Source organism: Rhipicephalus microplus, unplaced genomic scaffold, assembly GCF_043290135.1.
Source record: "Rhipicephalus microplus isolate Deutch F79 unplaced genomic scaffold, USDA_Rmic scaffold_45, whole genome shotgun sequence".
NCBI lineage: Eukaryota > Metazoa > Arthropoda > Arachnida > Ixodida > Ixodidae > Rhipicephalus > Rhipicephalus microplus.
This window is the reverse complement of record NW_027464618.1, coordinates 2,967,355-2,987,050: the sequence shown is the minus strand read 5'-3', so window position 1 is coordinate 2,987,050 and position 19,696 is coordinate 2,967,355. Positions and strand designations below refer to the sequence as shown.

Here is a 19,696-nt window from a genome sequence, read left to right as displayed (position 1 = left end):
CTGCCTCTACGGCGCAATCTGCTAGCGCGTTCGGCTGTTAACCGAAAGGTTGGAGGTTTGAGCCCTCCCGGGGGTGGTGTGTCGCATTTTTTTCTTTGCGCTGATAGCTTTGGAGGAATGTTCTTACGGTCGTGAGAGTGCAGCACGACTGCCTCCGTGGCACAATCGTCTAAAGAGTTCGGCTCTTAAACGAAAGGTTGGAAGTTAGAGCCCTTTCGGGGGCTGTGTGTCGCATTTTTTTTCTTTGCGCTCATAACTTTGCAGGAATTTTTGACGGTCGTGAGAGCGCAGCACAACTTCCTCCGCGGCGATATCGGCTAACGAGTTCGGCTCTTAACCGCAAGGTTGGAGGTTCGAGCCCTCCCAGGGGCGGTGTGTCGCATTTTTTTCTTTGCGCTGATAGCTTCTGAGGAATGTTCTGACGGTCGTGAGAGTGCAGCACGACTGCCTCCGTGGCGCAATCGGCTAACGAGTTCGGCTCTTAACCGAAAGGTTGGAGGTTTGAGCCCTCCAGGGAGTGGTGTGTCGCATTTTTTCTTTGCGCTGATAGTTATGGAGGAATGTTCTCACGGTGATGAGAGCACAGCTCGACGGCCTCCGTTGCGCAATCGGCTTGCGCGATCGGCTGTTAACCGAAAGGTTGGAGGTTCGAGCCCTCGCGGGGGCGTTGTCTAGCTTCTTTTTCCTTTGCACTGTTAGCTTTGATGGAATGTTACGGTGGTGAGAGTGCAGCACGACTGGCTCCGTGGCGCAATTGGCTGGCGAGATCGGCTGTTGACTGAAAGGTTGGAGGTTCGAGCCCTCCAGGGGACGTTGTCTTGCTTGTTTTTTCTTTGCGCATATAGCTTTGGAGAAATGTTTTGACGGTGGTGAGAGTACAGAACGACTGCCTCTACGGCGCAATCTGCTAGCGCGTTCGGCTGTTAACCGAAAGGTTGGAGGTTCGAGCCCTCCTGGGGGCGTTGTTTTGCTTTTTTTCTTTGCGCTCATAGCTTTGGAGGAATGTTTTGACGGTCGTGAAAGTGCAGCAACTCTTCCTCCGCGGCGCAATCGGCTAACGAGTTCGGCTCTTAACCAAAAGGTTGGAGGTTCGAGCCCTCCCAGTGGTGGTGTGTCGCATTTTTTTCTTTGCGCTGATAGCTTTGGAGGAATGTACTGACGGTCGTGAGAGTGCAGCACGACTGCCTCCGTGGCGCAATCGGCTAACGAGTTCGGCTCTTAAGCGAAAGGTTGGAGGTTTGAGCCCTCGAGGGGGCGGTGTGTCGCATTTTTTTCTTTGCGCTGATAGCTTTGGAGGAATGTTCTGACGGTGATGAGAGTACAGCACGACTGCCTCCGTTTCGCAATCGGCTTGCGCGATCGGCTGTTAACCGAAAGGTTGGAGGTTTGAGCCCTCCCGGGGGCGTTGTCTCGCTTCTTTTTTCTTTGCGCTGATAGCTTTGGTGGAATATACTGACGGTCGTGAGAGAGCTGGACGATCGCCTCCGTGGCGCAATCGAATAGCGCGTTCGGCTGTTAACCGAAACGTTGGAGGTTTGAGCCCTCCCGGGGACGTTGTCTTGCTTCTTTTTTCTTTGCGCTGAAAGCTTTGATGGAATATACTGAAGGTCGTGAGAGAGCTGGACGATTGCCTCCGTGGCGATATCGGCTAGCGCATTCTGCTGTTAACCGAAAAGTTGGAGGTTCGAGCCCTCCTGGGGGCGAAGTGTCGCTTTTTTTTCTTTGCATTCTTAGCTTTGATGAAATGTTCTGAAGCTGGGGAGAGTATAGCACGACTGCCTTCGCGGCGCAATTGGCTAACGAGTTCGCCTCTTGACGGAAATGTTTGAGGTTCGAGCCCTCCGGGGGGCGTTGTCTAGCTTTTTTTTCTTCGCACTGTTAGCTTTGATGGAATGTTCTGACGCTGGTGAGAGTACAGCACGACTGACTCCGCGGCGCGATTGGCTAACGAGTTCGGCTCTTGACCGAAATGTTGGAGGTTCGAGCCCTCCCGAGGGCGTTGTCTAGCTTCTTTTTTCTTCGCACTGTTAGCTTTGATGGAATGTTCTGACGCTGGTGAGAGTACAGCACGACTGCCTTCGTGGCGCAATTGGCTAACTAGTTCGACTGTTAACCGAAATGTTGGAGGTTCGAGCCCTCCCGAGGGCGTTGTCTAGCTTCTTTTTTCTTTGCACTGTTAGCTTTGATGGACTGTTCTGACGCTGGTGAGAGTACAGCACGACTGCCTCTGCGGCGCAATTGGCTAACGAGTTCAGCTCTTGACCGAAATGTTGGAGGTTCGAGCCCTCCCGAGGGCGTTGTCTAGCTTCTTCTTTCTTTGCACTGTTAGCTTTGATGGACTGTTCTGACGCTGGTGAGAGTACAGCACGACTGCATTCGTGGCGCAATTGGCTAACTAGTTCGGCTGTTAACCGAAATGTTGGAGGTTCGAGCCCTCCCGAGGGCGTTGTCTAGCTTCTTTTTTCTTTGCACTGTTAGCTTTGATGGACTGTTCTGACGCTGGTGAGAGTCCAGCACGACTGCCTCCGCGGCGCAATTGGCTAACGAGTTCGACTCTTGACCGAAATATTGGAGGTTCGAGCCCTCCCGGGGGCGTTGTCTAGCTTCTTTTTTCTTTGCACTGTTAGCTTTGATGGAATGTTCTGACGCTGGTGAGAGTACAGCACGACTGCCTCCGCGGCGCAATTGGCTAACGAGTTCGGCTGTTAACCGAAAGGTTGGAGGTTCGAGCCCTCCCAGGGACGTTGTCTTGCTTCTTTTTTCTTTGCGCTGTTAGCTTTGGAGAAATGTTCTGACGGTGGTGAGAGTACAGAACGACTGCCTCTATGGCGCAATCTGCTAGCGCGTTCGGCTGTTAACCGAAAGGTTGGAGGTTCGAGCCCTCCCAGGGGCGTTGTTTTGCTTTTTTTCTTTGAGCTGATAGCTTTGGTTGAATGTTCTGACGGTGGTGAGAGTACAGAACCACTGCCTCTACGGCGCAATCTGCTAGCGCGTTCGGCTGTTAACCGAAAGGTTGGAGGTTCGACCCCTCCCGGGGGCGTTGTCTAGCTTCTTTTTTCTTCGCACTGTTAGCTTTGATGGAATGTTCTGACGCTGGTGAGAGTACAGCACGACTGTCTCCGCGGCGCAATTGACTAACGAGTTCGGCTGTTAACCGAAAGGTTGGAGGTTCCGGCCCTCCCGGGGGCGTTGTCTAGCTTCTTTTTTCTTTGCACTGTTAGCTTTGATGGAATGTTCTGACGCTGGTGAGAGTACAGCACGACTGCCTTCGTGGCGCAATTGGCTAACTAGTTCGGCTGTTAACTGAAAGGTTGGAGGTTCCAGCCCTCCCGGGGGCGTTGTCTAGCTTCTTTTTTCTTTGCACTGTTAACTTTGATGGAATGTTCTGACGCTGGTGAGAGTACAGCACGACTGCCTCCGCAGCGCATTTGGCTAACGAGTTCGGCTCTTGACCGAAATGTTGGAGGTTCGAGCCCTCCCGAGGGCGTTGTCTAGCTTCTTTTTTCTTCGCACTGTTAGCTTTGATGGAATGTTTGGACGCTGGTGAGAGTACAGCACGACTGCCTTCGTGGCGCAATTGGCTAACTAGTTCGGCTGTTAACCGAAATGTTGGAGGTTCGAGCCCTCCCGAGGGCGTTGTCTAGCTTCTTTTTTCTTTGCACTGTTAGCTTTGATGGACTGTTCTGACGCTGGTGAGAGTACAGCACGACTGCCTCTGCGGCGCAATTGGCTAACGAGTTCAGCTCTTGACCGAAATGTTGGAGGTTCGAGCCCTCCCGAGGGCGTTGTCTAGCTTCTTCTTTCTTTGCACTGTTAGCTTTGATGGACTGTTCTGACGCTGGTGAGAGAACAGCACGACTGCATTCGTGGCGCAATTGGCTAACTAGTTCGGCTGTTAACCGAAATGTTGGAGGTTCGAGCCCTCCCGAGGGCGTTGTCTAGCTTCTTTTTTCTTTGCACTGTTAGCTTTGATGGACTGTTCTGACGCTGGTGAGAGTCCAGCACGACTGCCTCCGCGGCGCAATTGGCTAACGAGTTCGACTCTTGACCGAAATATTGGAGGTTCGAGCCCTCCCGGGGGCGTTGTCTAGCTTCTTTTTTCTTTGCACTGTTAGCTTTGATGGAATGTTCTGACGCTGGTGAGAGTACAGCACGACTGCCTCCGCCGCGCAATTGGCTAACAAGTTCGGCTCTTGACCGAAATGTTGGAGGTTCGAGCCCTCCCGGGGGCGTTGTCTAGCTTCTTTTTTCTTTGCACTGTTAGCTTTGATGGAATGTTCTGACGCTGGTGAGAGTACAGCACGACTGCCTCCGCGGCGCAATTGGCTAACGAGTTCGGCTGTTAACCGAAAGGTTGGAGGTTCGAGCCCTCCCAGGGACGTTGTCTTGCTTCTTTTTTCTTTGCGCTGTTAGCTTTGGAGAAATGTTCTGACGGTGGTGAGAGTACAGAACGACTGCCTCTACGGCGCAATCTGCTAGCGCGTTCGGCTGTTAACCGAAAGGTTGGAGGTTCGAGCCCTCCCAGGGGCGTTGTTTTGCTTTTTTTCTTTGAGCTGATAGCTTTGGTTGAATGTTCTGACGGTGGTGAGAGTACAGAACCACTGCCTCTACGGCGCAATCTGCTAGCGCGTTCGGCTGTTAACCGAAAGGTTGGAGGTTCGACCCCTCCCGGGGGCGTTGTCTAGCTTCTTTCTTCGCACTGTTAGCTTTGATGGAATGTTCTGACGCTGGTGAGAGTACAGCACGACTGTCTCCGCGGCGCAATTGGCTAACGAGTTCGGCTGTTAACCGAAAGGTTGGAGGTTCCAGCCCTCCCGGGGGCGTTGTCTAGCTTCTTTTTTCTTTGCGCTGTTAGCTTTGATGGAATGTTCTGACGCTGGTGAGAGTACAGCACGACTGCCTTCGTGGCGCAATTGGCTAACTAGTTCGGCTGTTAACTGAAAGGTTGGAGGTTCCAGCCCTCCCGGGGGCGTTGTCTAGCTTCTTTTTTCTTTGCACTGTTAACTTTGATGGAATGTTCTGACGCTGGTGAGAGTACAGCACGACTGCCTCCGCAGCGCATTTGGCTAACGAGTTCGGCTCTTGACCGAAATGTTGGAGGTTTGAGCCCTCCCGAGGGCGTTGTCTAGCTTCTTTTTTCTTCGCACTGTTAGCTTTGATGGAATGTTTGGACGCTGGTGAGAGTACAGCACGACTGACTCCGCGGCGCGATTGGCTGACGAGTTCGGCTGTTAACCGAAAGGTTGGAGGTTCGAGCCCTCCCGGGGGCGTTGTCTAGCTCCTTTTTTCTTTGCACTGTTAGCTTTGATGGAATGTTCTGACGCTGGTGAGAGCACAGCACGACTGCCTTCGTGGCGCAATTGGCTAACTAGTTCGACTGTTAACCGAAATGTTGGAGGTTCGAGCCCTCCCGAGGGCGTTGTCTAGCTTCTTTTTTCTTTGCACTGTTAGCTTTGATGGACTGTTCTGACGCTGGTGAGAGTACAGCACGACTGCCTCTGCGGCGCAATTGGCTAACGAGTTCAGCTCTTGACCGAAATGTTGGAGGTTCGAGCCCTCCCGAGCGCGTTGTCTAGCTTCTTTTTTCTTCGCACTGTTAGCTTTGATGGAATGTTCTGACGCTGGTGAGAGTACAGCACGACTGCCTTCGTGGCGCAATTGGCTAACTAGTTCGGCTGTTAACCGAAATGTTGGAGGTTCGAGCCCTCCCGAGGGCGTTGTCTAGCTTCTTTTTTCTTTGCACTGTTAGCTTTGATGGACTGTTCTGACGCTGGTGAGAGTACAGCACGACTGCCTCTGCGGCGCAATTGGCTAACGAGTTCAGCTCTTGACCGAAATGTTGGAGGTTCGAGCCCTCCCGAGGGCGTTGTCTAGCTTCTTTTTTCTTCGCACTGTTAGCTTTGATGGAACGTTCTGACGCTGGTGAGAGTACAGCACGACTGCCTTCTTGGCGCAATTGGCTAACTTGTTCGGCTGTTAACCAAAAGGTTGGAGGTTCGAGCCCTCCCGGGGGCGTTGTCTAGCTTCTTTTTTCTTTGCACTGTTAGCTTTGATGGAATGTTCTGACGCTGGTGAGAGTACAGCACGACTGCCTCTGCGGCGCAATTGGCTAACGAGTTCAGCTCTTGACCGAAATGTTGGAGGTTCGAGCCCTCCCGAGGGCGTTGTCTAGCTTCTTTTTTCTTCGCACTGTTAGCTTTGATGGAATGTTCTGACGCTGGTGACAGTACAGCACGACTGCCTTCGTGGCGCAATTGGCTAACTAGTTCGGCTGTTAACCGAAATGTTGGAGGTTCGAGCCCTCCCGAGGGCGTTGTCTAGCTTCTTTTTTCTTTGCACTGTTAGCTTTGATGGACTGTTCTGACGCTGGTGAGAGTACAGCACGACTGCCTCTGCGGCGCAATTGGCTAACGAGTTCAGCTCTTGACCGAAATGTTGGAGGTTCGAGCCCTCCCAGTGGTGGTGTGTCGCATTTTTTTCTTTGCGCTGATAGCTTTGGAGGAATGTACTGACGGTCGTGAGAGTGCAGCACGAATGCCTCCGTGGCGCAATCGGCTAACGAGTTCGGCTCTTAAGCGAAAGGTTGGAGGTTTGAGCCCTCGAGGGGGCGGTGTGTCGCAGTTTTTTCTTTGCGCTGATAGCTTTGGAGGAATGTTCTGACGGTGATGAGAGTACAGCACGACTGCCTCCGTTTCGCAATCGGCTTGCGCGATCGGCTGTTAACCGAAAGGTTGGAGGTTTGAGCCCTCCCGGGGGCGTTGTCTCGCTTCTTTTTTCTTTGCGCTGATAGCTTTGGTGGAATATACTGACGGTCGTGAGAGAGCTGGACGATCGCCTCCGTGGCGCAATCGAATAGCGCGTTCGGCTGTTAACCGAAACGTTGGAGGTTCGAGCCCTCCCGGGGACGTTGTCTTGCTTCTTTTTCTTTGCGCTGAAAGCTTTGATGGAATACACTGAAGGTCGTGAGAGAGCTGGACGATTGCCTCCGTGGCGATATCGGCTAGCGCATTCTGCTGTTAACCGAAAAGTTGGAGGTTCGAGCCCTCCCGGGGGCGAGGTGTCGCTTTTTTTTCTTTGCAATCTTAGCTTTGATGAAATGTTCTGACGCTGGTGAGAGTATAGCACGACTGCCTCCGCGGCGCAATTGGCTAACGAGTTCGCCTCTTGACGGAAATGTTTGAGGTTCGAGCCCTCCCGGGGGCGTTGTCTAGCTTCTTTTTTCTTCGCACTGTTAGCTTTGATGGAATGTTCTGACGCTGGTGAGAGTACAGCACGACTGACTCCGCGGCGCGATTGGCTAACGAGTTCGGCTCTTGACCGAAATGTTGGAGGTTCGAGCCCTCCCGAGGGCGTTGTCTAGCATCTTTTTTCTTCGCACTGTTAGCTTTGATGGAATGTTCTGACGCTGGTGAGAGTACAGCACGACTGCCTTCGTGGCGCAATTGGCTAACTAGTTCGGCTGTTAACTGAAAGGTTGGAGGTTCCAGCCCTCCCGGGGGCGTTGTCTAGCTTCTTTTTTCTTTGCACTGTTAGCTTTGATGGAATGTTCTGACGGTGGTGAGAGTACAGCACGACTGCCTCCGCGGCGCAATTGGCTAACGAGTTCGACTCTTGTCCGAAATGTTGGAGGTTCGAGCCCTCCCGAGGGCGTTGTCTAGCTTCTTTTTTCTTCGCACTGTTATCTTTGATGGAATGTTCTGACGGTGGTGAGAGTACAGCACGACTGCCTTCGTGGCGCAATTGGCTAACTAGTTCGACTGTTAACCGAAATGTTGGAGGTTCGAGCCCTCCCGAGGGCGTTGTCTAGCTTCTTTTTTCTTTGCACTGTTAGCTTTGATGGACTGTTCTGACGCTGGTGAGAGTACAGCACGACTGCCTCTGCGGCGCAATTGGCTAACGAGTTCAGCTCTTGACCGAAATGTTGGAGGTTCGAGCCCTCCCGAGGGCGTTGTCTAGCTTCTTTTTTCTTCGCACTGTTAGCTTTGATGGAATGTTCTGACGCTGGTGAGAGTACAGCACGACTGCCTTCGTGGCGCAATTGGCTAACTAGTTCGGCTGTTAACCGAAATGTTGGAGGTTCGAGCCCTCCCGAGGGCGTTGTCTAGCTTCTTTTTTCTTTGCACTGTTAGCTTTGATGGACTGTTCTGACGCTGGTGAGAGTACAGCACGACTGCCTCTGCGGCGCAATTGGCTAACGAGTTCAGCTCTTGACCGAAATGTTGGAGGTTCGAGCCCTCCCGAGGGCGTTGTCTAGCTTCTTTTTTCTTCGCACTGTTAGCTTTGATGGAACGTTCTGACGCTGGTGAGAGTACAGCACGACTGCCTTCGTGGCTCAATTGGCTAACTTGTTCGGCTGTTAACCAAAAGGTTGGAGGTTCGAGCCCTCCCGGGGGCGTTGTCTAGCTTCTTTTTTCTTTGCACTGTTAGCTTTGATGGAATGTTCTGACGCTGGTGAGAGTACAGCACGACTGCCTCTGCGGCGCAATTGGCTAACGAGTTCAGCTCTTGACCGAAATGTTGGAGGTTCGAGCCCTCCCGAGGGCGTTGTCTAGCTTCTTTTTTCTTCGCACTGTTAGCTTTGATGGAATGTTCTGACGCTGGTGAGAGTACAGCACGACTGCCTTCGTGGCGCAATTGGCTAACTAGTTCGGCTGTTAACCGAAATGTTGGAGGTTCGAGCCCTCCCGAGGGCGTTGTCTAGCTTCTTTTTTCTTTGCACTGTTAGCTTTGATGGACTGTTCTGACGCTGGTGAGAGTACAGCACGACTGCCTCTGCGGCGCAATTGGCTAACGAGTTCAGCTCTTGACCGAAATGTTGGAGGTTCGAGCCCTCCCGAGGGCGTTGTCTAGCTTCTTCTTTCTTTGCACTGTTAGCTTTGATGGACTGTTCTGACGCTGGTGAGAGTACAGCACGACTGCATTCGTGGCGCAATTGGCTAACTAGTTCGGCTGTTAACCGAAATGTTGGAGGTTCGAGCCCTCCCGAGGGCGTTGTCTAGCTCCTTTTTTCTTTGCACTGTTAGCTTTGATGGAATGTTCTGACGCTGGTGAGAGTACAGCACGACTGCCTCCGCGGCGCAATTGGCTAACGAGTTCGACTCTTGACCGAAATATTGGAGGTTCGAGCCCTCCCGGGGGCGTTGTCTAGCTTCTTTTTTCCTTGCACTCTTAGCTTTGATGGAATGTTCTGACGCTGGTGAGAGTACAGCACGACTGCCTCCGCCGCGCAATTGGCTAACAAGTTCGGCTCTTGACCGAAATGTTGGAGGTTCGAGCTCTCCCGGGTGCGTTGTCTAGCTTCTTTTTTCTTTGCACTGTTAGCTTTGATGGAATGTTCTGACGCTGGTGAGAGTACAGCACGACTGCCTCCGTGGCGCAATTGGCTAACGAGTTCGGCCGTTAACCGAAAGGTTGGAGGTTCGAGCCCTCCCAGGGACGTTGTCTTGCTTCTTTTTTCTTTGCGCTGTTAGCTTTGGAGAAATGTTCTGACGGTAGTGAGAGTACAGAACGACTGCCTCTACGGCGCAATCTGCTAGCGCGTTCGGCTGTTAACCGAAAGGTTGGAGGTTCGAGCCCTCCCAGGGGCGTTGTTTTGCTTTTTTTCTTTGAGCTGATAGCTTTGGTTGAATGTTCTGACGGTGGTGAGAGTACAGAACCACTGCCTCTACGGCGCAATCTGCTAGCGCGTTCGGCTGTTAACCGAAAGGTTGGAGGTTCGACCCCTCCCGGGGGCGTTGTCTAGCTTCTTTTTTCTTCGCACTGTTAGCTTTGATGGAATGTTCTGACGCTGGTGTGAGTACAGCACGACTGTCTCCGCGGCGCAATTGGCTAACGAGTTCGGCTGTTAACCGAAAGGTTGGAGGTTCCGGCCCTCCCGGGGGCGTTGTCTAGCTTCTTTTTTCTTTGCACTGTTAGCTTTGATGGAATGTTCTGACGCTGGTGAGAGTACAGCACGACTGCCTTCGTGGCGCAATTGGCTAACTAGTTCGGCTGTTAACTGAAAGGTTGGAGGTTCCAGCCCTCCCGGGGGCGTTGTCTAGCTTCTTTTTTCTTTGCACTGTTAACTTTGATGGAATGTTCTGACGCTGGTGAGAGTACAGCACGACTGCCTCCGCAGCGCATTTGGCTAACGAGTTCGGCTCTTGACCGAAATGTTGGAGGTTCGAGCCCTCCCGAGGGCGTTGTCTAGCTTCTTTTTTCTTCGCACTGTTAGCTTTGATGGAATGTTTGGACGCTGGTGAGAGTACAGCACGACTGCCTTCGTGGCGCAATTGGCTAACTAGTTCGGCTGTTAACCGAAATGTTGGAGGTTCGAGCCCTCCCGAGGGCGTTGTCTAGCTTCTTTTTTCTTTGCACTGTTAGCTTTGATGGACTGTTCTGACGCTGGTGAGAGTACAGCACGACTGCCTCTGCGGCGCAATTGGCTAACGAGTTCAGCTCTTGACCGAAATGTTGGAGGTTCGAGCCCTCCCGAGGGCGTTGTCTAGCTTCTTCTTTCTTTGCACTGTTAGCTTTGATGGACTGTTCTGACGCTGGTGAGAGTACAGTACGACTGCATTCGTGGCGCAATTGGCTAACTAGTTCGGCTGTTAACCGAAATGTTGGAGGTTCGAGCCCTCCCGAGGGCGTTGTCTAGCTTCTTTTTTCTTTGCACTGTTAGCTTTGATGGACTGTTCTGACGCTGGTGAGAGTCCAGCACGACTGCCTCCGCGGCGCAATTGGCTAACGAGTTCGACTCTTGACCGAAATATTGGAGGTTCGAGCCCTCCCGGGGGCGTTGTCTAGCTTCTTTTTTCTTTGCACTGTTAGCTTTGATGGAATGTTCTGACGCTGGTGAGAGTACAGCACGACTGCCTCCGCCGCGCAATTGGCTAACAAGTTCGGCTCTTGACCGAAATGTTGGAGGTTCGAGCCCTCCCGGGGGCGTGGTCTAGCTTCTTTTTTCTTTGCACTGTTAGCTTTGATGGAATGTTCTGACGCTGGTGAGAGTACAGCACGACTGCCTCCGCGGCGCAATTGGCTAACGAGTTCTGCTGTTAACCGAAAGGTTGGAGGTTCGAGCCCTCCCAGGGACGTTGTCTTGCTTCTTTTTTCTTTGCGCTGTTAGCTTTGGAGAAATGTTCTGACGGTGGTGAGAGTACAGAACGACTGCCTCTACGGCGCAATCTGCTAGCGCGTTCGGCTGTTAACCGGAAGGTTGGAGGTTCGAGCCCTCCCAGGGGCGTTGTTTTGCTTTTTTTCTTTGAGCTGATAGCTTTGGTTGAATGTTCTGACGGTGGTGAGAGTACAGAACCACTGCCTCTACGGCGCAATCTGCTAGCGCGTTCGGCTGTTAACCGAAAGGTTGGAGGTTCGACCCCTCCCGGGGGCGTTGTCTAGCTTCTTTTTTCTTCGCACTGTTAGCTTTGATGGAATGTTCTGACGCTGGTGAGAGTACAGCACGACTGTCTCCGCGGCGCAATTGGCTAACGAGTTCGGCTGTTAACCGAAAGGTTGGAGGTTCCAGCCTTCCCGGGGGCGTTGTCTAGCTTCTTTTTTCTTTGCGCTGTTAGCTTTGATGGAATGTTCTGACGCTGGTGAGAGTACAGCACGACTGCCTTCGTGGCGCAATTGGCTAACTAGTTCGGCTGTTAACTGAAAGGTTGGAGGTTCCAGCCCTCCCGGGGGCGTTGTCTAGCTTCTTTTTTCTTTGCACTGTTAACTTTGATGGAATGTTCTGACGCTGGTGAGAGTACAGCACGACTGCCTCCGCAGCGCATTTGGCTAACGAGTTCGGCTCTTGACCGAAATGTTGGAGGTTTGAGCCCTCCCGAGGGCGTTGTCTAGCTTCTTTTTTCTTCGCACTGTTAGCTTTGATGGAATGTTGGACGCTGGTGAGAGTACAGCACGACTGACTCCGCGGCGCGATTGGCTGACGAGTTCGGCTGTTAACCGAAAGGTTGGAGGTTCGAGCCCTCCCGGGGGCGTTGTCTAGCTCCTTTTTTCTTTGCACTGTTAGCTTTGATGGAATGTTCTGACGCTGGTGAGAGCACAGCACGACTGCCTTCGTGGCGCAATTGGCTAACTAGTTCGACTGTTAACCGAAATGTTGGAGGTTCGAGCCCTCCCGAGGGCGTTGTCTAGCTTCTTTTTTCTTTGCACTGTTAGCTTTGATGGACTGTTCTGACGCTGGTGAGAGTACAGCACGACTGCCTCTGCGGCGCAATTGGCTAACGAGTTCAGCTCTTGACCGAAATGTTGGAGGTTCGAGCCCTCCCGAGGGCGTTGTCTAGCTTCTTCTTTCTTTGCACTGTTAGCTTTGATGGACTGTTCTGACGCTGGTGAGAGTACAGCACGACTGCATTCGTGGCGCAATTGGCTAACTAGTTCGGCTGTTAACCGAAATGTTGGAGGTTCGAGCCCTCCCGAGGGCGTTGTCTAGCTTCTTTTTTCTTTGCACTGTTAGCTTTGATGGACTGTTCTGACGCTGGTGAGAGTCCAGCACAACTGCCTCCGCGGCGCAATTGGCTAACGAGTTCGACTCTTGACCGAAATATTGGAGGTTCGAGCCCTCCCGGGGGCGTTGTCTAGCTTCTTTTTTCTTTGCACTGTTAGCTTTGATGGAATGTTCTGACGCTGGTGAGAGTACAGCACGACTGCCTCCGCCGCGCAATTGGCTAACAAGTTCGGCTCTTGACCGAAATGTTGGAGGTTCGAGCCCTCCCGGGGGCGTTGTCTAGCTTCTTTTTTCTTTGCACTGTTAGCTTTGATGGAATGTTCTGACGCTGGTGAGAGTACAGCACGACTGCCTCCGCGGCGCAATTGGCTAACGAGTTCGGCTGTTAACCGAAAGGTTGGAGGTTCGAGCCCTCCCAGGGACGTTGTCTTGCTTCTTTTTTCTTTGCGCTGTTAGCTTTGGAGAAATGTTCTGACGGTGGTGAGAGTACAGAACGACTGCCTCTACGGCGCAATCTGCTAGCGCGTTCGGCTGTTAACCGAAAGGTTGGAGGTTCGAGCCCTCCCAGGGGCGTTGTTTTGCTTTTTTTCTTTGAGCTGATAGCTTTGGTTGAATGTTCTGACGGTGGTGAGAGTACAGAACCACTGCCTCTACGGCGCAATCTGCTAGCGCGTTCGGCTGTTAACCGAAAGGTTGGAGGTTCGACCCCTCCCGGGGGCGTTGTCTAGCTTCTTTTTTCTTCGCACTGTTAGCTTTAATGGAATGTTCTGACGCTGGTGAGAGTACAGCACGACTGTCTCCGCGGCGCAATTGGCTAACGAGTTCGGCTGTTAACCGAAAGGTTGGAGGTTCCAGCCCTCCCGGGGGCGTTGTCTAGCTTCTTTTTTCTTTGCGCTGTTAGCTTTGATGGAATGTTCTGACGCTGGTGAGAGTACAGCACGACTGCCTTCGTGGCGCAATTGGCTAACTAGTTCGGCTGTTAACTGAAAGGTTGGAGGTTCCAGCCCTCCCGGGGGCGTTGTCTAGCTTCTTTTTTCTTTGCACTGTTAACTTTGATGGAATGTTCTGACGCTGGTGAGAGTACAGCACGACTGCCTCCGCAGCGCATTTGGCTAACGAGTTCGGCTCTTGACCGAAATGTTGGAGGTTTGAGCCCTCCCGAGGGCGTTGTCTAGCTTCTTTTTTCTTCGCACTGTTAGCTTTGATGGAATGTTTGGACGCTGGTGAGAGTACAGCACGACTGACTCCGCGGCGCGATTGGCTGACGAGTTCGGCTGTTAACCGAAAGGTTGGAGGTTCGAGCCCTCCCGGGGGCGTTGTCTAGCTCCTTTTTTCTTTGCACTGTTAGCTTTGATGGAATGTTCTGACGCTGGTGAGACCACAGCACGACTGCCTTCGTGGCGCAATTGGCTAACTAGTTCGACTGTTAACCGAAATGTTGGAGGTTCGAGCCCTCCCGAGGGCGTTGTCTAGCTTCTTTTTTCTTTGCACTGTTAGCTTTGATGGACTGTTCTGACGCTGGTGAGAGTACAGCACGACTGCCTCTGCGGCGCAATTGGCTAACGAGTTCAGCTCTTGACCGAAATGTTGGAGGTTGAGCCCTCCCGAGGGCGTTGTCTAGCTTCTTTTTTCTTCGCACTGTTAGCTTTGATGGAATGTTCTGACGCTGGTGAGAGTACAGCACGACTGCCTTCGTGGCGCAATTGGCTAACTAGTTCGGCTGTTAACCGAAATTTTGGAGGTTCGAGCCCTCCCGAGGGCGTTGTCTAGCTTGTTTTTTCTTTGCACTGTTAGCTTTGATGGACTGTTCTGACGCTGGTGAGAGTACAGCACGACTGCCTCTGCGGCGCAATTGGCTAACGAGTTCAGCTCTTGACCGAAATGTTGGAGGTTCGAGCCCTCCCGAGGGCGTTGTCTAGCTTCTTTTTTCTTCGCACTGTTAGCTTTGATGGAACGTTCTGACGCTGGTGAGAGTACAGCACGACTGCCTTCGTGGCGCAATTGGCTAACTTGTTCGGCTGTTAACCAAAAGGTTGGAGGTTCGAGCCCTCCCGGGGGCGTTGTCTAGCTTCTTTTTTCTTTGCACTGTTAGCTTTGATGGAATGTTCTGACGCTGGTGAGAGTACAGCACGACTGCCTCTGCGGCGCAATTGGCTAACGAGTTCAGCTCTTGACCGAAATGTTGGAGGTTCGAGCCCTCCCGAGGGCGTTGTCTAGCTTCTTTTTTCTTCGCACTGTTAGCTTTGATGGAATGTTCTGACGCTGGTGACAGTACAGCACGACTGCCTCTGCGGCGCAATTGGCTAACGAGTTCAGCTCTTGACCGAAATGTTGGAGGTTCGAGCCCTCCCAGTGGTGGTGTGTCGCATTTTTTTCTTTGCGCTGATAGCTTTGGAGGAATGTACTGACGGTCGTGAGAGTGCAGCACGACTGCCTCCGTGGCGCAATCGGCTAACGAGTTCGGCTCTTAAGCGAAAGGTTGGAGGTTTGAGCCCTCGAGGGGGCGGTGTGTCGCAGTTTTTTCTTTGCGCTGATAGCTTTGGAGGAATGTTCTGACGGTGATGAGAGTACAGCACGACTGCCTCCGTTTCGCAATCGGCTTGCGCGATCGGCTGTTAACCGAAAGGTTGGAGGTTTGAGCCCTCCCGGGGGCGTTGTCTCGCTTCTTTTTTCTTTGAGCTGATAGCTTTGGTGGAATATACTGACGGTCGTGAGAGAGCTGGACGATCGCCTCCGTGGCGCAATCGAATAGCGCGTTCGGCTGTTAACCGAAACGTTGGAGGTTCGAGCCCTCCCGGGGACGTTGTCTTGCTTCTTTTTCTTTGCGCTGAAAGCTTTGATGGAATACACTGAAGGTCGTGAGAGAGCTGGACGATTGCCTCCGTGGCGATATCGGCTAGCGCATTCTGCTGTTAACCGAAAAGGTGGAGGTTCGAGCCCTCCCGGGGGCGAGGTGTCGCTTTTTTTTCTTTGCATTCTTAGCTTTGATGAAATGTTCTGACGCTGGTGAGAGTATAGCACGACTGCCTCCGCGGCGCAATTGGCTAACGAGTTCGCCTCTTGACGGAAATGTTTGAGGTTCGAGCCCTCCCGGGGGCGTTGTCTAGCTTCTTTTTTCTTCGCACTGTTAGCTTTGATGGAATGTTCTGACGCTGGTGAGAGTACAGCACGACTGACTCCGCGGCGCGATTGGCTAACGAGTTCGGCTCTTGACCGAAATGTTGGAGGTTCGAGCCCTCCCGAGGGCGTTGTCTAGCATCTTTTTTCTTCGCACTGTTAGCTTTGATGGAATGTTCTGACGCTGGTGAGAGTACAGCACGACTGCCTTCGTGGCGCAATTGGCTAACTAGTTCGGCTGTTAACTGAAAGGTTGGAGGTTCCAGCCCTCCCGGGGGCGTTGTCTAGCTTCTTTTTTCTTTGCACTGTTAGCTTTGATGGAATGTTCTGACGGTGGTGAGAGTACAGCACGACTGCCTCCGCGGCGCAATTGGCTAACGAGTTCGACTCTTGTCCGAAATGTTGGAGGTTCGAGCCCTCCCGAGGGCGTTGTCTAGCTTCTTTTTTCTTCGCACTGTTATCTTTGATGGAATGTTCTGACGGTTATGAGAGTACAGCACGACTGCCTTCGTGGCGCAATTGGCTAACTAGTTCGACTGTTAACCGAAATGTTGGAGGTTCGAGCCCTCCCGAGGGCGTTGTCTAGCTTCTTTTTTCTTTGCATTGTTAGCTTTGATGGACTGTTCTGACGCTGGTGAGAGTACAGCACGACTGCCTCTGCGGCGCAATTGGCTAACGAGTTCAGCTCTTGACCGAAATGTTGGAGGTTCGAGCCCTCCCGAGGGCGTTGTCTAGCTTCTTTTTTCTTCGCACTGTTAGCTTTGATGGAATGTTCTGACGCTGGTGAGAGTACAGCACGACTGCCTTCGTGGCGCAATTGGCTAACTAGTTCGGCTGTTAACCGAAATGTTGGAGGTTCGAGCCCTCCCGAGGGCGTTGTCTAGCTTCTTTTTTCTTTGCACTGTTAGCTTTGATGGACTGTTCTGACGCTGGTGAGAGTACAGCACGACTGCCTCTGCGGCGCAATTGGCTAACGAGTTCAGCTCTTGACCGAAATGTTGGAGGTTCGAGCCCTCCCGAGGGCGTTGTCTAGCTTCTTTTTTCTTCGCACTGTTAGCTTTGATGGAACGTTCTGACGCTGGTGAGAGTACAGCACGACTGCCTTCGTGGCGCAATTGGCTAACTTGTTCGGCTGTTAACCAAAAGGTTGGAGGTTCGAGCCCTCCCGGGGGCGTTGTCTAGCTTCTTTTTTCTTTGCACTGTTAGCTTTGATGGAATGTTCTGACGCTGGTGAGAGTACAGCACGACTGCCTCTGCGGCGCAATTGGCTAACGAGTTCAGCTCTTGACCGAAATGTTGGAGGTTCGAGCCCTCCCGAGGGCGTTGTCTAGCTTCTTTTTTCTTCGCACTGTTAGCTTTGATGGAATGTTTGGACGCTGGTGAGAGTACAGCACGACTGACTCCGCGGCGCGATTGGCTGACGAGTTCGGCTGTTAACCGAAAGGTTGGAGGTTCGAGCCGTCCCGGGGGCGTTGTCTAGCTCCTTTTTTCTTTGCACTGTTAGCTTTGATGGAATGTTCTGACGCTGGTGAGAGCACAGCACGACTGCCTTCGTGGCGCAATTGGCTAACTAGTTCGACTGTTAACCGAAATGTTGGAGGTTCGAGCCCTCCCGAGGGCGTTGTCTAGCTTCTTTTTTCTTTGCACTGTTAGCTTTGATGGACTGTTCTGACGCTGGTGAGAGTACAGCACGACTGCCTCTGCGGCGCAATTGGCTAACGAGTTCAGCTCTTGACCGAAATGTTGGAGGTTCGAGCCCTCCCGAGGGCGTTGTCTAGCTTCTTTTTTCTTCGCACTGTTAGCTTTGATGGAATGTTCTGACGCTGGTGAGAGTACAGCACGACTGCCTTCGTGGCGCAATTGGCTAACTAGTTCGTCTGTTAACCGAAATGTTGGAGGTTCAAGCCCTCCCGAGGGCGTTGTCTAGCTTCTTTTTTCTTTGCACTGTTAGCTTTGATGGACTGTTCTGACGCTGGTGAGAGTACAGCACGACTGCCTCTGCGGCGCAATTGGCTAACGAGTTCAGCTCTTGACCGAAATGTTGGAGGTTCGAGCCCTCCCGAGGGCGTTGTCTAGCTTCTTTTTTCTTCGCACTGTTAGCTTTGATGGAACGTTCTGACGCTGGTGAGAGTACAGCACGACTGCCTTCGTGGCGCAATTGGCTAACTTTTTCGGCTGTTAACCAAAAGGTTGGAGGTTCGAGCCCTCCCGGGGGCGTTGTCTAGCTTCTTTTTTCTTTGCACTGTTAGCTTTGATGGAATGTTCTGACGCTGGTGAGAGTACAGCACGACTGCCTCTGCGGCGCAATTGGCTAACGAGTTCAGCTCTTGACCGAAATGTTGGAGGTTCGAGCCCTCCCGAGGGCGTTGTCTAGCTTCTTTTTTCTTCGCACTGTTAGCTTTGATGGAATGTTCTGACGCTGGTGACAGTACAGCACGACTGCCTTCGTGGCGCAATTGGCTAACTAGTTCGGCTGTTAACCGAAATGTTGGAGGTTCGAGCCCTCCCGAGGGCGTTGTCTAGCTTCTTTTTTCTTTGCACTGTTAGCTTTGATGGACTGTTCTGACGCTGGTGAGAGTACAGCACGACTGCCTCTGCGGCGCAATTGGCTAACGAGTTCAGCTCTTGACCGAAATGTTGGAGGTTCGAGCCCTCCCAGTGGTGGTGTGTCGCATTTTTTTCTTTGCGCTGATAGCTTTGGAGGAATGTACTGACGGTCGTGAGAGTGCAGCACGACTGCCTCCGTGGCGCAATCGGCTAACGAGTTCGGCTCTTAAGCGAAAGGTTGGAGGTTTGAGCCCTCGAGGGGGCGGTGTGTCGCAGTTTTTTCTTTGCGCTGATAGCTTTGGAGGAATGTTCTGACGGTGATGAGAGTACAGCACGACTGCCTCCGCCGCGCAATTGGCTAACAAGTTCGGCTCTTGACCGAAATGTTGGAGGTTCGAGCCCTCCCGTGGGCGTTGTCTAGCTTCTTTTTTCTTTGCACTGTTAGCTTTGATGGAATGTTCTGACGCTGGTGAGAGTACAGCACGACTGCCTCCGCGGCGCAATTGGCTAACGAGTTCGGCTGTTAACCGAAAGGTTGGAGGTTCGAGCCCTCCCAGGGACGTTGTCTTGCTTCTTTTTTCTTTGCGCTGTTAGCTTTGGAGAAATGTTCTGACGGTGTTGAGAGTACAGAACGACTGCCTCTACGGCGCAATCTGCTAGCGCGTTCGGCTGTTAACCGAAAGGTTGGAGGTTCGAGCCCTCCCAGGGGCGTTGTTTTGCTTTTTTTCTTTGAGCTGATAGCTTTGGTTGAATGTTCTGACGGTGGTGAGAGTACAGAACCACTGCCTCTACGGCGCAATCTGCTAGCGCGTTCGGCTGTTAACCGAAAGGTTGGAGGTTCGACCCCTCCCGGGGGCGTTGTCTAGCTTCTTTTTTCTTCGCACTGTTAGCTTTGATGGAATGTTCTGACGCTGGTGAGAGTACAGCACGACTGTCTCCGCGGCGCAATTGGCTAACGAGTTCGGCTCTTGACCGAAATGTTGGAGGTTCGAGCCCTCCCGAGGGCGTTGTCTAGCATCTTTTTTCTTCGCACTGTTAGCTTTGATGGAATGTTCTGACGCTGGTGAGAGTACAGCACGACTGCCTTCGTGGCGCAATTGGCTAACTAGTTCGGCTGTTAACTGAAAGGTTGGAGGTTCCAGCCCTCCCGGGGGCGTTGTCTAGCTCCTTTTTTCTTTGCACTGTTAGCTTTGATGGAATGTTCTGACGCTGGTGAGAGCACAGCACGACTGCCTTCGTGGCGCAATTGGCTAACTTGTTCGGCTGTTAACCAAAAGGTTGGAGGTTCGAGCCCTCCCGGGGGCGTTGTCTAGCTTCTTTTTTCTTTGCACTGTTAGCTTTGATGGAATGTTCTGACGCTGGTGAGAGTACAGCACGACTGCCTCTGCGGCGCAATTGGCTAACGAGTTCAGCTCTTGACCGAAGTGTTGGAGGTTCGAGCCCTCCCGAGGGCGTTGTCTAGCTTCTTTTTTCTTCGCACTGTTAGCTTTGATGGAATGTTTGGACGCTGGTGAGAGTACAGCACGACTGACTCCGCGGCGCGATTGGCTGACGAGTTCGGCTGTTAACCGAAAGGTTGGAGGTTCGAGCCGTCCC

The 19,696-nt window shown here is 52.4% G+C and overlaps 5 non-coding genes across 5 annotated transcripts; all 5 read left to right on the top strand.

The window, feature by feature from the left end:
* The first annotated feature begins 888 nt into the window (after positions 1-888).
* On the top strand, positions 889-962 carry TRNAN-GUU (transfer RNA asparagine (anticodon GUU)). Its single transcript has one exon. It is a non-coding gene; the product is annotated as a tRNA-Asn (tRNA).
* Positions 963-1,480: 518 nt separating this feature from the next.
* TRNAN-GUU (transfer RNA asparagine (anticodon GUU)) lies at positions 1,481-1,554 on the top strand. Its single transcript has one exon. It is a non-coding gene; the product is annotated as a tRNA-Asn (tRNA).
* Positions 1,555-2,819: 1,265 nt separating this feature from the next.
* Positions 2,820-2,893, top strand: TRNAN-GUU (transfer RNA asparagine (anticodon GUU)). Its single transcript has one exon. It is a non-coding gene; the product is annotated as a tRNA-Asn (tRNA).
* A 3,940-nt stretch (positions 2,894-6,833) lies between these two features.
* TRNAN-GUU (transfer RNA asparagine (anticodon GUU)) lies at positions 6,834-6,907 on the top strand. Its single transcript has one exon. It is a non-coding gene; the product is annotated as a tRNA-Asn (tRNA).
* An 8,258-nt stretch (positions 6,908-15,165) lies between these two features.
* Positions 15,166-15,239, top strand: TRNAN-GUU (transfer RNA asparagine (anticodon GUU)). Its single transcript has one exon. It is a non-coding gene; the product is annotated as a tRNA-Asn (tRNA).
* The last annotated feature ends 4,457 nt before the right edge of the window (positions 15,240-19,696 follow it).